This window comes from Canis lupus, chromosome 17 (assembly GCF_048164855.1).
Source record: "Canis lupus baileyi chromosome 17, mCanLup2.hap1, whole genome shotgun sequence".
NCBI classification, from domain to species: Eukaryota; Metazoa; Chordata; class Mammalia; order Carnivora; family Canidae; genus Canis; species Canis lupus.
In genome coordinates, this window is record NC_132854.1 from 48,293,563 (window position 1) to 48,307,544 (window position 13,982).

The window sequence follows — 13,982 nt, forward strand, 5'->3', positions numbered from 1 at the left end:
TTTAGAAGAAATTTCTTAAACTTGATTGTCATAGATTTCTCATTTTAAAATAAAATATTAATATTAATATTAATAAAATATTAATATACAAGTTACTCTGCTTTTTCCTTTCAACTGTCATTTCCCACCCATTTACTAATGAAGAAAGTCATATATTGAAGATTATTACTAGTATGTCCAATTCTCTCATTCTTCAGATATCAATACTCTGAAAACTCTTATCTTCCTAAGAACTTAAAGAACAAGAAATCAAGGAAATTACAAAATATAATGCAGTAACTGTACATGGAGTGTGTATATTAATTTAATGTATGTTGTGTGTTATAGTTTTAAAAGTTGCTTCCCACTTGCTCATAACAGAACATTTAGAACAACACAGTTCTTTTTTTTTTTACACGATTTTATTTATTTATTTATTTATTTATTTATTCATTCATTCATTCATTCATTCATTCATGAGAAACACAGACAGAGGGAGAGAGAGGCAGAGACACAGGCAGAGGGAGAAGCAGGCTCCATGCAGGGAGCCTGACCCCGGACTCCATCCCTGGACTTCAGGATCATGCCCTGGGCCAAAGGCAGGTGCTAAACCGCTGAGCCACCCAGGGATCCCCAGAACAACATAGTTCTTAATTGTCTGAACATCTAGACTAATATATATTTTTAAGGGGTGGGGTGCACATATTTGAGTTGCTCTGAACTTAATCCTATATAAATATGTGGTCGGCCAAATAATGAAGTGTATGAAGCTTTTGTTTCTCATATAAGTAAATAAGGGAAAATAAGATTTAAAATAGAATTCTAGCACAATCAACCATATAGGATAAGAGTTCTGAAAAAAGACCTAGTATTTCTCATTTAGATCTATCATTTAACGTAACTGGAACCTATTTATTTCATATTATATGACTTATATGCAATATTAGTTCATACCTAAGATTTTTATATAAATTTCTTCTATACGCAGGAGGGTCTATGTCTAATTTTATTTTATATCGATATTGTTATAGGGTCATCGGGGTGGCTCAGTTGGTCAAGCATCTGCCTTTGGCTCAAATCATCCCACAACCTGGGATCAAGCCCCCCATTGGGCTCCCTGTTAAGCAAGGAGTCTACTTATCTCTCTTCCTCTGCCCCCATGTCCCCATTCATGCTTTCTCTCTCACTCTCTCTCTTAAATAAATAAATAAAATATTTTTAAAAATGAGTTTATACTGATATTGTTATATATTACATTTCAGTTCTAATATGGCTCCCATAAATATTGATGAATGTGTAGAATGATACCAAAAAGCTATTTTATTTTATTTCACTTATTTTGTATGTAACTGATGTTTTACTATAGTATGCTATATTATAGTATTAAATAGTATATATTGGTAATTAAATGCTATATTTAATATAGCTATAATATTAGACAGTATATATTATTAATTAAATGCTATATTATAGTATTAAATATTACAATATTTAATCAAAGTATCCATCATAAAGCAAATGTACTAATTTATAATTGTGCAAGTATTGATACATATAACTGTATTGAAAGCAGAAGCTAAATTGAGATTATGCAGAGTTGCTCAAGCTAAAATTCATTTTCAATTATTTTTAATTACAAAGATATATCATTGTAATTTAATTTGGTTTTCTAATATCTACCACTTAAAGTGGTTCACACAAATCTACTTATTTTTCAGTTTCTGAAATAACAACAAAGTTAAGCTGATTAATAAATAAAAACTAGCCAAATTGCAGATCAAGCAAAGGATTTCAAGTCATTAGAATTCAGTCTTTTGTTTGTCTAAGAAAAATTGACATCGAAGCTTTTTATATCTTCCAGAATGAGAATGCTTTAAATAAAACAACAACAACAGCAAATAGCAAATAAATGCAGTTTCAGCAATGCTAAAATTTTTACTCAGGAATGAAATTATACCTATTGCTGAATTCAAGGATGATAAATTGAAACAATATGAACAATAAACAAGAACTAGTACTCTGAATCACTTTCTGCAGATTGTTTACTTACTACTTTAATCTAACACTATATTATCATATATATTTCCTAGTGGACACCTTCTCAGTTGTCAGATTGTCCCTGATCCCCTTTCCTGAGAATTCCCTATCCTCACAGCCATTGATAAAATGGAGACTCCAGCAGGCTCATTAGCACTACGTGCCCTTTAAGTTTATTTTGTTTGCTTTTGGTTGGCATTGACTAACTAACCAATTACTTCATGAATTCTGCAAAAGCAAATCCAGGAGGCTTCAAAAAAAAGGGAGCAATTTTACATTCCACAACACACACAAACCAAAAAAAGAGAAAGAAACTTGGAAACGGTACTAACCACTGTAAAGAATGAGGGGTTTTAAGTGATACTTGTTTAATAGGTAGAAAATTAACCATAGTTTAGTAAAATTTCTTTCCCAGGTTATTAATGATGCCATGAATGGGTGTTCTGAAGAGAAAGAACTATGGAATAAGGAAAGATGTCTTTACCATACAATCAAAATGATTAATTCTCACCAAGTGGACTGAAACACACACACACACACACACACACACACACACACACGTACGTGTGTGTGTGTGTGTGTGTGTGTGAAGCTATGTCCTCAAATCACTCTTTTCCCCCCTCGTATCACATAACTGGCTCTACATAAGCCATTTGTAACCAAAACAAGTTCAGCTCAAATTCACAGTAATGAGAAACTTCATTTTTATTCTTGAAGATATCATTTGAAATGCTTGGGACACAGTATCGTTTCGAAGATACTTAAAGTACTTGGATAGGAAAAACCAAAGAAAAATTCACACCAAAGATTTTATTTTTGTACTGCTTGTGCAGATTTCAGCATTGTAGAAGCAAGTGGCATTTTATATAATTAAATAATCACTGTAACACTACCCCACAAACAGGGGGTGAGCTGACATAAACTTAAAGTTGCTCGTTTTCTGGCTGCAATTGAGACTCGTTCCCCAGTCTATTCTTGGCCAGTGGAATTTCTTCAGAGCCAGAAGGAGTTTCTTCTAGAGAATGGGCAAATTATAGTCCCTTTGGTGTTATTCAAGGTCCTTCTGCCACTATCAAAAAATGTAAAATTTTGTCTTTTGGTGCTTTCTTACAATTTACACCTAATTCACTTTTTATGGAGTACATATTGGTGAATATAATGCTACCTAGTAGATGTGAACTATGCCTCAAACTAGGATTCATATTCCATTTAATTTATTTTATATTATGCCAGACGCTATGTGAAGCCGAAGGATAAATATAGTTCATGCTCCTGGAGTGTTAATTTCATCAATGGAAGTTGATAATTTCATCATTATCTTTATATTAAAATCCAAACACATAATTCAGTAGAAACACAAAATGAGAATTTGTTAAGGTAAAAGATGAGAATTTACAGATATATTGACCGTTCAGGTGAGCTTCTTAGACTTTAACCCACACATTCAGCAACATACTAAGTCATTATCCAATATTAATTTCTTGGTTAAAATGAATTTGCAACCTTTGGCAGTGTCATCCAGGAGAACTTCAATGTAACATCATAAAGGATTATCAGGATTTGATAAAATAGAAGTTGTTCAAAACTGTTTAGGGGAAAATAGCAAGTGGGAACTAATATGTTAAATCTGGTTTATGATGTACTTTGTTTAGCTGAAATATTATTTTAAATAAATTTAAAACACCCACAAAAATTTACATCCAAATTACATCCTCCAAAATTTTAAACATCCTCCAAAATTTTAAACCTTAGAAAAACACAACACAAAGTGAATTTCTAGATTCTCTTGAACACATGCAAATTCAGATAAGATTGCTACCACAGTCTTTAAAGACAACCAGGGTAAGCTCTCTATTTGTGAGCTTTACTATCTCTCCACTGGCTTCATTCACTTGGAGGACTGGCATGTAATTATAAGACTCCAAAGTCTTACAGATGGAAAAGTCTTGACAGAGAAATGCCAAAACACAGAATGAGATGTCACTGGTTTCTTTTGAAGGGCCATCCCAATAAGAATATGCAAAACCATACGCATATCATACCATATTCCATATAAATGCAAACACAGCTACCATAATAGATTGTATCAAAATTGCCATTTGGTTATGGTAAAATTAGTAAAATTACCAGAGGAAGTCTCCCACAAATTCCTTGTCTGGAAAAAAGGCCGCATTCACAAAAAGTCCAAGCCTTTGTGAGTAACTACTTAATCCATGTATAAAAAGAAGGATCATCAAAATGTTATGACTTTCTGAGATACGAAAAAATTATACACTATTAAAATAAAACCATTTGGGCAGCCCTGGTAGCAGTGGTTTAGTGCCACCGTCAGCCCAGGGCCTGATCCTGGGGTCGAGTCCCAAATCAGGCTCCCTGCATGGAGCCTGCTTTTCTGTCTCTCTCTCTCTCTGTCTCTCATGAATAAACAGATAAAATCATTTAAAAAATAATAAAAAATAAATAAATAAATTGAATTGCCTATCCAAAAAGTCTGGAGTTTTAAAAAATGCATATGATGATATATATATATATATATATATATATATATATATATATATATATATATATATATAGCAACTATGTTCTGACAGGAGAAAAATGTGAGATAAATTTCAGTAGTATAAACTTTTAGTTTATGCCTGAGAAGATGAGATTTGATCAGTGAGGCTGTAAGAATGACATTTATTAGTAAAAGGAAAACCACTTTCTTATGTTCCATAAAACAGATTTAGTAGTTTTCAAAACCTTGCTGTAGGCAAATGAAATTTGAAACAACTCTCTGCCAATGTAACTTTTGCTCCTTTGCAGTGAGCCACAACAGTTCCTTGACTTCATTAAAGAAAGCAAGAATTAGAGAGAAAAATCACCAAATAAGAAACATTGTTTCAATGCATGCTGTCCTTTTATCTTTTCTCCGCATACTTCTTTGTTTACTAGATTTCTGCTGGTCGGAAGGTATCATTGAATCCTAATATGTCACTGCTTGTCAAGTTTAGTTGCTTTATGTACTAAGCAACAACTAGTTCATTAATCAGAGCATTTGGGGTATTTATTTTACAGTTGGGACCCTCAGAAGTGTAAAAGTGTATATGAATAGATAGGTCAGGGCAATGATTCCTTGTATCTTTTAACTTTTCCTATTATACCAGCTCTTGGTTCCTTTTCATTGTAAAATTAACTGGTTTCTCCCAAACAGAACATAATTTCTGTCATGCAATTTCCTTGTTTGGTGAGCTATTTCTAAAATAAGAAGTGGGAATATTGATGGTTGTCTCAGAAATAGTGTGAATGAGAAATAAGTGGTACTGAAGATGTAACAGGTTTAAATTTAATCATTTTTTGAATCAGTATCCAAACCTCTGTTACTGATGCTCCATTTGATCTGAACTTATTATTAAGTATTTTTTAAAGCAATATGTCTTTCCAAGGAGAGGTACTGAATACAACTATGTAAACCATATCAGAAAAAAAAAATAGTACAATCCAAAACCAGCTAGAAAAATTCACGTCTTTTTGCTTCCAACCCAACTGCTGTTGTCATACAAAAAAGGCTCAGATAATCAGATATCCATCATATCTTCTTTCAGAAAAACATAGACTGCAATGCTGGTTCTACCTAATAACTATACTGCTTTTCATCTCAACATATACTGGTTTTCCCTAAAAGAAAAAAAAATGGGCTGAAACCACAAAAAACTATAAACAAAATAATTAAAACAAAAAAAACAAAAACTTTTGGTATAATGTAGGAGATTTCTTCACTGGCCTATCCTTTTACATTTGCTATATTTAAGAAAGAATGACAGGTAATGGCTTGAGACTGTAGTTAAACTTACAAATTTTATAAATGATTAATATTAAAATCTTTGTTTCATAGGAAATAAAAAATAAGAATCATTCACAGATTTAAGAATACAAAGTCAGGAGCCTACAGTCCTTGTGATGCTATTTTCATTTATTTAAAAATGGATATAAAGGCCTACAAGAAACAAATTCATAATACAGTGAATGTAAGGTTACATATAAAAAAGTATTACACTGTTGAATACTATTTTATTTGTTTTGACTTTTTTGTGTGTATTTCTGACAAATACCATCTGAAACTATGTTGTAGATGGATTTCAAGAAAAAAAGTAGAGTATATGCCAACAGAGATGAAAATGTTTGTCTTGAAATTCCATAAATTGGAAACATTTATTTCAAATTACTGTTTTTAGTAGGAATTTCTCGAAATTTATTTTAAGTATATCATATACTATGTATACTATTTCCCAAGCTATTTTTTCATTTATTAAAAGTTCCAATGAATGTCTGAACTTTTTCTCTAAGGACTAGTTTTATTCTAATTATATTGTGTACTCTTCCCATCAATCAAATAAGACATTGCATAATCCTTAAGAAAAGGCATAAAGATCATTTATCTTCTCTGTTTATAATTTTAAATATCTTACTGTTAGGAACTACACAATAAATTGGCACCAATACTCTAATATTTTAGTATAGTTTGAAGGAATTTTATTTCATGTGTAAAAATTTTTATATGGCCAAATTATCTCATTTCATTAACTTAAATATAAGCTATTTAAGTTATCCCTCTTATACTCTCCTGGAAGTTCTAATTATTTTCAGGGTGTTAGCAGATCTGACATTTAAAAAGACAAAAATTAAAGGAAAAGTAAAAAAGAATGCCAGAATTTGGTGTTTAGGCATGCTGTATTCTATCTGGGGGTAATTTAGTATTTTATTGGTCTTCATTGATTTACAAATATATATATTACTTATATATATGTCAGTATATACAAATATATATTTTTATATAATGTTTTACATATTATATGATTAATATATAATATAATACAATTATCAATTGGATATTTAATATAAATTTAATAAACTATATTTACATCATAACATATAATTTTATATTTAATATAAATATACTTCTGTAAAAAAATCATATGTAATATTGTAAATATATAATTATATGATATAATATATGATCATATATTTATATATTAATTATATATTATATAAATTTTTATGATTATTAAATATATATTTATATGAATACAATTAATACTAATCATGTGTGAATAATTATTCCATATTATATTTTATAGGATTATATAATTATAATTATATATAATAATATATATTATAAAATATATAATATATAGTGATAATATATTATATAATTTAATTATGTATATTATTATATATATAATATGTGTGTATATATATATATACTTATTCCTTCCCCTCCCCACAACTATAACAGGATGACTAAGCAATGACTAATTATAGGCACTATCATTGGATGTACATATCACCATTAATTTTATTGCAATGAATGTCATTGCCTTTCAGAATGTAGATCATTTAACATTCCATTTAAATAGCTTAATGAATAAAGTCACTTTAAAATAGTTCATTCTCTTTAGGAAGTCACAAGTTCTTTTTGTTTTATCAAGATATGATTTATATAACATTATATTGATCTATTTAAAGTATACAATTCAGTGTTTTGGGTGGATTTTTGAAAAATTTGGCAATTTTGTCTAAGTGTGGATTTCTTTGGGTCTACTCCAGAATTCATAGAGCTTCTCAGAAGTGTAAATTAATACATATCATTAACATGGGGATATTTGACCATTGTTTCTTCAAATATTCTTTCTGCCTCGTTTTCTGTTTCCCACCCTTGGGACTCTCAATTTGTTTAGATTGGTATGCTACTTCATTGCCCACAGGTCTCAAGGATCTTTTCACTTTTCTTCACCTTTTTTATCCTCAGAATGGATAATCTCAAATGACTTTCATTTTGATATTTGCTTATTTCATTTCCTGTCTGCTCACTTTTTTTTGTTGTTGTTGAGCTATTACATTTCATATTCCATTTATTGTACTTTTCATCATCATAATTTCAATTTGGTTTCTTTCTATAATGTCTGTCTCTTTACTGAGTGATTTAAGGTCTTTGTAAAGTAAGTTCAATGTCTGGAATTCTTTGGGATTTCTATTTTTTCCATATATATGCCATATACTCTTGTTGCTTTGCAGGTTTTTTTTTCCTTTCAAAACTGTACATTGTAGGGATACCAGGGTGGCTCAGTGGTTGAGTGTCTGCCTTTGGCTCAGGGCATGATCCAGGGATCCTGGATCCTTGCATGGACCCTACTTCTCCCTCTGCCTGTGTCTCTGCCTGTGTGTGAGTGTGTGTGTGTGTCTCATGAATGGATAAATAAAATCTTTTTAAAAAACTACATTTTAAATAATATAGCATGGCACCTTTGGAAATCAGATTATATACTTTGGACAGGATTTTTTGTTGTTGCTCTGCTATGTTTATTTATGTTATGAACTAATTTTCTAGTGTGTATTCTATGTCATGTAGGGTCACTAAAGTCTCTGCTCAGTTAGATTAGTAGTCAGCTAGTGATGGGTAAGGGGTTTCATTAAATGCCTAATACCTCTAAGACTCTGAGCACTGAGGGGCTCGATGTGTTTATTGAGGGACACCTTCAACATTCAACTAGGCAATTTACAACTCTGCCTTAGATATACTCCCTGATTTCACAGAACTTCAAGATCCTCCAAACATAAGAATTTAGGGACTTTTGAGATTTTCCTAAGCATGAGCACAGCTCTGGTTATGAATATAGTACATGGCCTTCTAGATTCCCAGGAATATTTAAGAGTTTTGACAGACCCTGATGAATATCTCATTATCTGGTATCTCCTTTTAAGCTTTCTGATTAACCTATTGTTTGCTGAAATTGTTATCTGTATGTAGTTGGTTTGAATCCATTGCCTCTAATTATTTCCAACAAATGCCTTTGCATAATAGACAAGATCTAAGTTAGTCAAATAAAAACCAACAGAAGTGAGATTTCAAGAAAACAATAAATGGGTCTATTAATAAGAATTCTATGGGACTGGGATTTTGAAGGAGCTTTAACTTATCCTTCTCCATCAGTGGCAAGAAGGCTGCTGGTTTTCACCATGAATGCTGTTGATTTTCAAATATTTAACTGGGGGTGAAAGGATGGAATGGGGTAAGGTAACAATGTCATAAACCTTGCTGTTCTTACTGAGATTCAGTTGTTTTTTCTTCATATTTTACCCCAGGTTTCAGCAAGACCTTGATTAATTTTCCAAATTCTGAAAATATTGATTCTGCCAAGTTTGACCTTGTTCTTTTCATGGAGGAGAAGAGATTTGAAGTACTTTATTATGTTATTCTCACTGATGTCACCTCATGATTTTATTATTTGATATAAAATACAGGGGAAAGAGATACTTACAATATCCTAATGTCCTCTCATGTCACTTACATTTTATTCATTAATTGATGGCTTCTAGATAATTTTTAATATAAAAGTTAATAATCTGCAGATGATGGACAAACTCCTCACTGTTGCTTCCCTATTCTTCCAACATTGTCACCACACACACACACACACATGCGCGCGCACGCACAAACACCTCTTACATCTACTCTTACATTAATGTGTTTCAACTAAAACTATAGTCAAGTGTTGTGCTTTCTCCAAATGTGCTTGTTCCACTAGAGGGTAAGGATGCTAGAAAGCTTTACCCATATTCTAGCATCTTTAAAATTTGAGCATAGGCTAAATATATACCCATGCTTCTCACTATGTATAGACTTTTATGAAGTCAGTTAAAGTTCAAATTCATATTATAAGCATAATCAACATCTAAATAACATTTAGCTCATAAAAATAGAATCCTTCAGATGAAGTACTGCTTTAAATTAAAAGTAACTTACTATTTCATTTATTCATAGGAATTAGTACAGAAATATCTCAATAAAATATTTTGAGTGATATAAAATTTTCAAATATTATTCATTCTGTGCAACTTATTCAATATTAAATTAAAGATTAATCTGCTGATCCTTGCTGATCTTAACATCTTATCAATGGTTTTAAAAGAAAATATTTCTATATAATTTGATTTTAAAAGTCTATTAACATTGAGATGATTTTCTTTGGCTTTATGTTATTTTGCCCTTCACATGTGTCCTAGGAAATTATGTGGAAAAAAGAGAGAACATTTTCCCAAAAATCTATGAAAACAATGAAACAAGTTAATAGGATGAAAAATAAGTATATGTGGGAAGTAAAGAATGTACCCAGAAATTTTGCCTGGAGACAATTTCCTAAAGTAGAGTTTATATTTTATATCAGTAATCTGCTGATGCTGATGGTGACTCTCCCAGCCAATCTTACACCATCACTGATTGCCCTCCAAGAGAAATCTGTAAACCTGTGTAACCAAGCAGCACATCTCCAATCTGTGTTCCAACCTTCAGGTTCAGAGTGGAGTCAGAAAGAAATGTTCATAAGTCACATTCATTCAGAGAAATAAATGTGACTCTGAATGAACATAGCTTCCATCTTGTAAATGGAAAAGTACACTTTAGTTACTGTCTATTGACTCTAACTTCAGTGAAAGGAATAGGTAGGAATTTAAAAAAAAAAAATTATTCTGCTCATCCTCTTCTCCTTTTGAGTGCGTTTCCCAAGCCTATTTTCCCACATATTTTGTTAAATTGATTTAAAACATATGGGATACATTCTCATTCCAAGAAATGGACATTGATCATTATTGTCAGAAGTCCTTTCTGTATGTAGGAAGGAGCATGGCTTCCTCAACCCTCAGTAGTAATCCTACCCCATCTCTGTGTTTACTATCCCCTTGATTTTATCCCTCACTTTACTACTTACATTTATGTCTCTAAAAATATGCATTATTTAGCTTTGCATATTTTGAAGTTAAATCATATTAAATTTATCTTGCAACTTGTTTTCTATTTTCCATATTATGTTATTGAGACTTATCTATACTGCTGAATGCAGTGTTTTTCATTTATTTTCACAGCTTTATCAATTGTATGAATGAAATGATATGTATTTATATAATTTTCTATCATTTACATTTTTTCTTGTGTTTTGCTATTGGGAACAGCATTTATAAAACTATACTCGTACAAGCTTCATATGGAACATATGCAAACTTATTTAGGGTGTATATCAGATAAGAAATTGTTAGATCAAGGTAAGTACATTTTTTTATGATTTACTTATTTATTCATGAGAGACACAGAGAGAGAGAGAGGCGCAGAGACACAGGCAGAGGGAGGAGCAGGATTCTGGCAGAGAGCCCAATGTGGGATTCAATCCCCAACCCAGGGTCACGCCCTGAGCCAAAGGCAGAGGCTCAACCACTGAGCCACCCAGGCATCCCGAGGGTAAGTACATTTTTAACTTTACTCAGTAATACTATTTTTTCCATAATTTAAAAATTCCTATGTCTTTCTACAACATGAGACAAGATATTAAGCATACCCTCACATCCTCTGTTCTCTGCCTGCCACTAACATAGGTTGATACTTAATAGAAATCTCTCACTGTGTGCCTATCATAAATAAAAAAAAATAAAATAAAATAAATAAAAAAAAAATAAAAAAAAAGAAATCTTTTTCTGAGTTATTATATCTTTTTCCTATGATCTCAGCTATTTTTAATACAACAGTAAATCTTTAAAAACTGATCAATATACTTCAAACATCTCTTGCAATATCTATTGAATATATTACTTTTGTTATATAAATATTATATCCAAACTGTTTTTCAGTATTTGTCCATATATGTCAGATATTCTAAAACATACATGCCTAAATGCCTAAGAATATTTTTAATCTAACATCATATCTGAATGACAGTTCTATTAAAATTCTATCTCCCCTGTATTTATAAAATTTGCATTCATTTAGTTAATATCATCACAGAAAAATCTCATGACATTCTGATTTTATTTATTTTAATGGAAACACTCTTTTCTACTGAGATTTTAAAACTTTAGTTTGTCGTTGATATTTTAAAAGTTTACTATAGGTGTCTAAATCTGAAATGTTCTTATCTCTTTTTTTTTTTTTTTAACTTTGAAGGCTTACCTGTTCATTTTTTATTCTAGGACACTTAATAGTATCATACAAGCAGATATTTTTGAGTCTAAATTTTCAAAATTTTCTTTTATTCTATAATCCTATAATCCAGATATTAACACTTCTACATTATTTTTTATTTCTTTTTATATACTTTTCATTAACTTATCTTCTCTTGGTATTTCTGTGAGAATTCTTCAATCTGATATTTCCATTTTCAAATTTGTTTCTCACAGGTAAATTTTCTCTAATTACCCCATCTTAAAAGAAAGAAAGAAAAGAAAGAAAGAAAGAAAGAAAGAAAGAGAGAGAGAGAGAGAGAGAGAGAGAGAGAGAGAGAGAGAAAGAAAGAAAGAAAGAAAGAAAGAAAGAAAGAAAGAAAGAAATTACCCCATCTACTGTGTTTTTTTTTTATTTCAGTTCTTTTACAATGTATTCTGGATTTTTTTTTTTTTTTGCCCATATATCCTAGTACTAGTACATATACCTCTTCTATGTTTAATGTATGAAGTTTGATGATGATACTCTTCTTCAAGAGTATCAAAACATTTGCTTGTAACTACATCTATGTTTGATCCACCTTGTTGACTTCCTTTGAAATAAAGGTATTCCTCAGAGAGTGTATTGATTTGTTTATAAGCTCCTATTTCTTGCAGTGAGAATGAGAGAGGGAGCCAAGGATACACTGGTGTCTGTATTAACTCTATTCCACAAAAAAAGAACCTGGTGAAAATAACTCCTGGAGGAGAGAGCTCTAGGCTGAAAGAACAATATTTATCCTTCCACATCCCACAAAATAACTTCTCTAGAGAAGGATTTACTCTCATTCTTCCACAGAAACAGCATCAGGAAGAGGTACTTGTTATCAGTGTGTCCAACCTTTGATGAGTATGAGGAGGTATTGTTTTCTGTTTTTTTTATTTTATTTGTTTTTAATCTGAGGAGGTTGAAATAATACTGATGACTGTATCTCATTCAGATATTCTGATTTAATTGGTCTGGTATGTAGCTCTGTATGAAATTTAAAAAGAAAATCCAGGTGACTCCAATGTACAATCCAAGTCTAAGAACCACTGCCTCCAAATAGATTCCTCAGCTTTGTGTGTAGAAAGGGTTGAAGATGGAAAATGGACTTTACAAAGCTAGTCAAACCACAATGTTTTTTTTTTTTCAGCTTCTCACTTTAACCAGGCTTTTCGGAGTTGTCCTGATTTTGATCCTATGTGTTCTAAAAACAGAGGATTAAGATATCACTTAAGAGGACAGATTCTGAATAACCTAAAACAAGTTAGGAGAGAAACAAGAGCAGAATTAGAAGTTTCTTTACTGTATCATTCTCTCACTGACACATCTAGTCTGGAGAAACTGCTTCTCAGTCACATTTCAAAGAAGCATTTATCTCCCACACTTTACAGTTTACCCTTATTTCCTTGATTTTTGTCTTTGGTTGGAGTAATTCTGACGCAGGAATTAAGCAGTTTATGCTAGTTCGGAATCTTAAGAAAAAACACACACTATTAGAAATTTAAGAATGAGGTACAGTGTACACACATTTTCTATCCAAAGTATATAATGGTGTCACTTGTTCATAGGCATCAATAAACAAATACCAGTTGTATAAATAAGTGTACTTTCTTCAACATGGAAGCTAGTACAATTGAAAAAATTAAGAAATTCACTGTCACATCTATATTATGTGATTTGAGGTACACTAAGAAGGACATCATATTTGCCTTTTACTAATCACATTTTCCAAAATAGTGTAGTTAAAATTCATACATTAAGTATATTTTCAGATGCATAAATATCTTCAGCATGTAGTCTCTCTCCATATACATATTATTACACTGAGAAACCATACTGTAAACCCAAAAAAAAGCTGCCTAAATTATTTCTAAAGAGATTGATTTCTTTGGCATACACATTATACTCTGTCCAATTCCTTTTATATTTATGCATGCTCATCATTTGTTTTGTGGTTTTGGATAAGTCATGCTAT

General features: G+C 31.2%; 1 long non-coding RNA gene across 8 annotated transcripts in view; it reads left to right on the forward strand.

Moving 5' to 3' along the window:
- The window catches only part of LOC140608072 (uncharacterized), a 76,521-nt gene that overhangs the window by 62,086 nt on the left and 453 nt on the right, over positions 1-13,982 (forward strand). For 4 of the 8 annotated variants that reach the window (XR_012010035.1, XR_012010032.1, XR_012010034.1 and 1 more), the window contains 2 exons: positions 9,142-11,287; positions 12,640-12,838. This is a non-coding gene — a long non-coding RNA (uncharacterized lncRNA). Of the gene's footprint in view, positions 1-9,141; positions 11,288-12,639; positions 12,882-13,982 lie in introns of all 8 variants that reach the window. The other 4 variants (XR_012010037.1, XR_012010033.1, XR_012010036.1 and 1 more) reach the window with 3 other exon arrangements.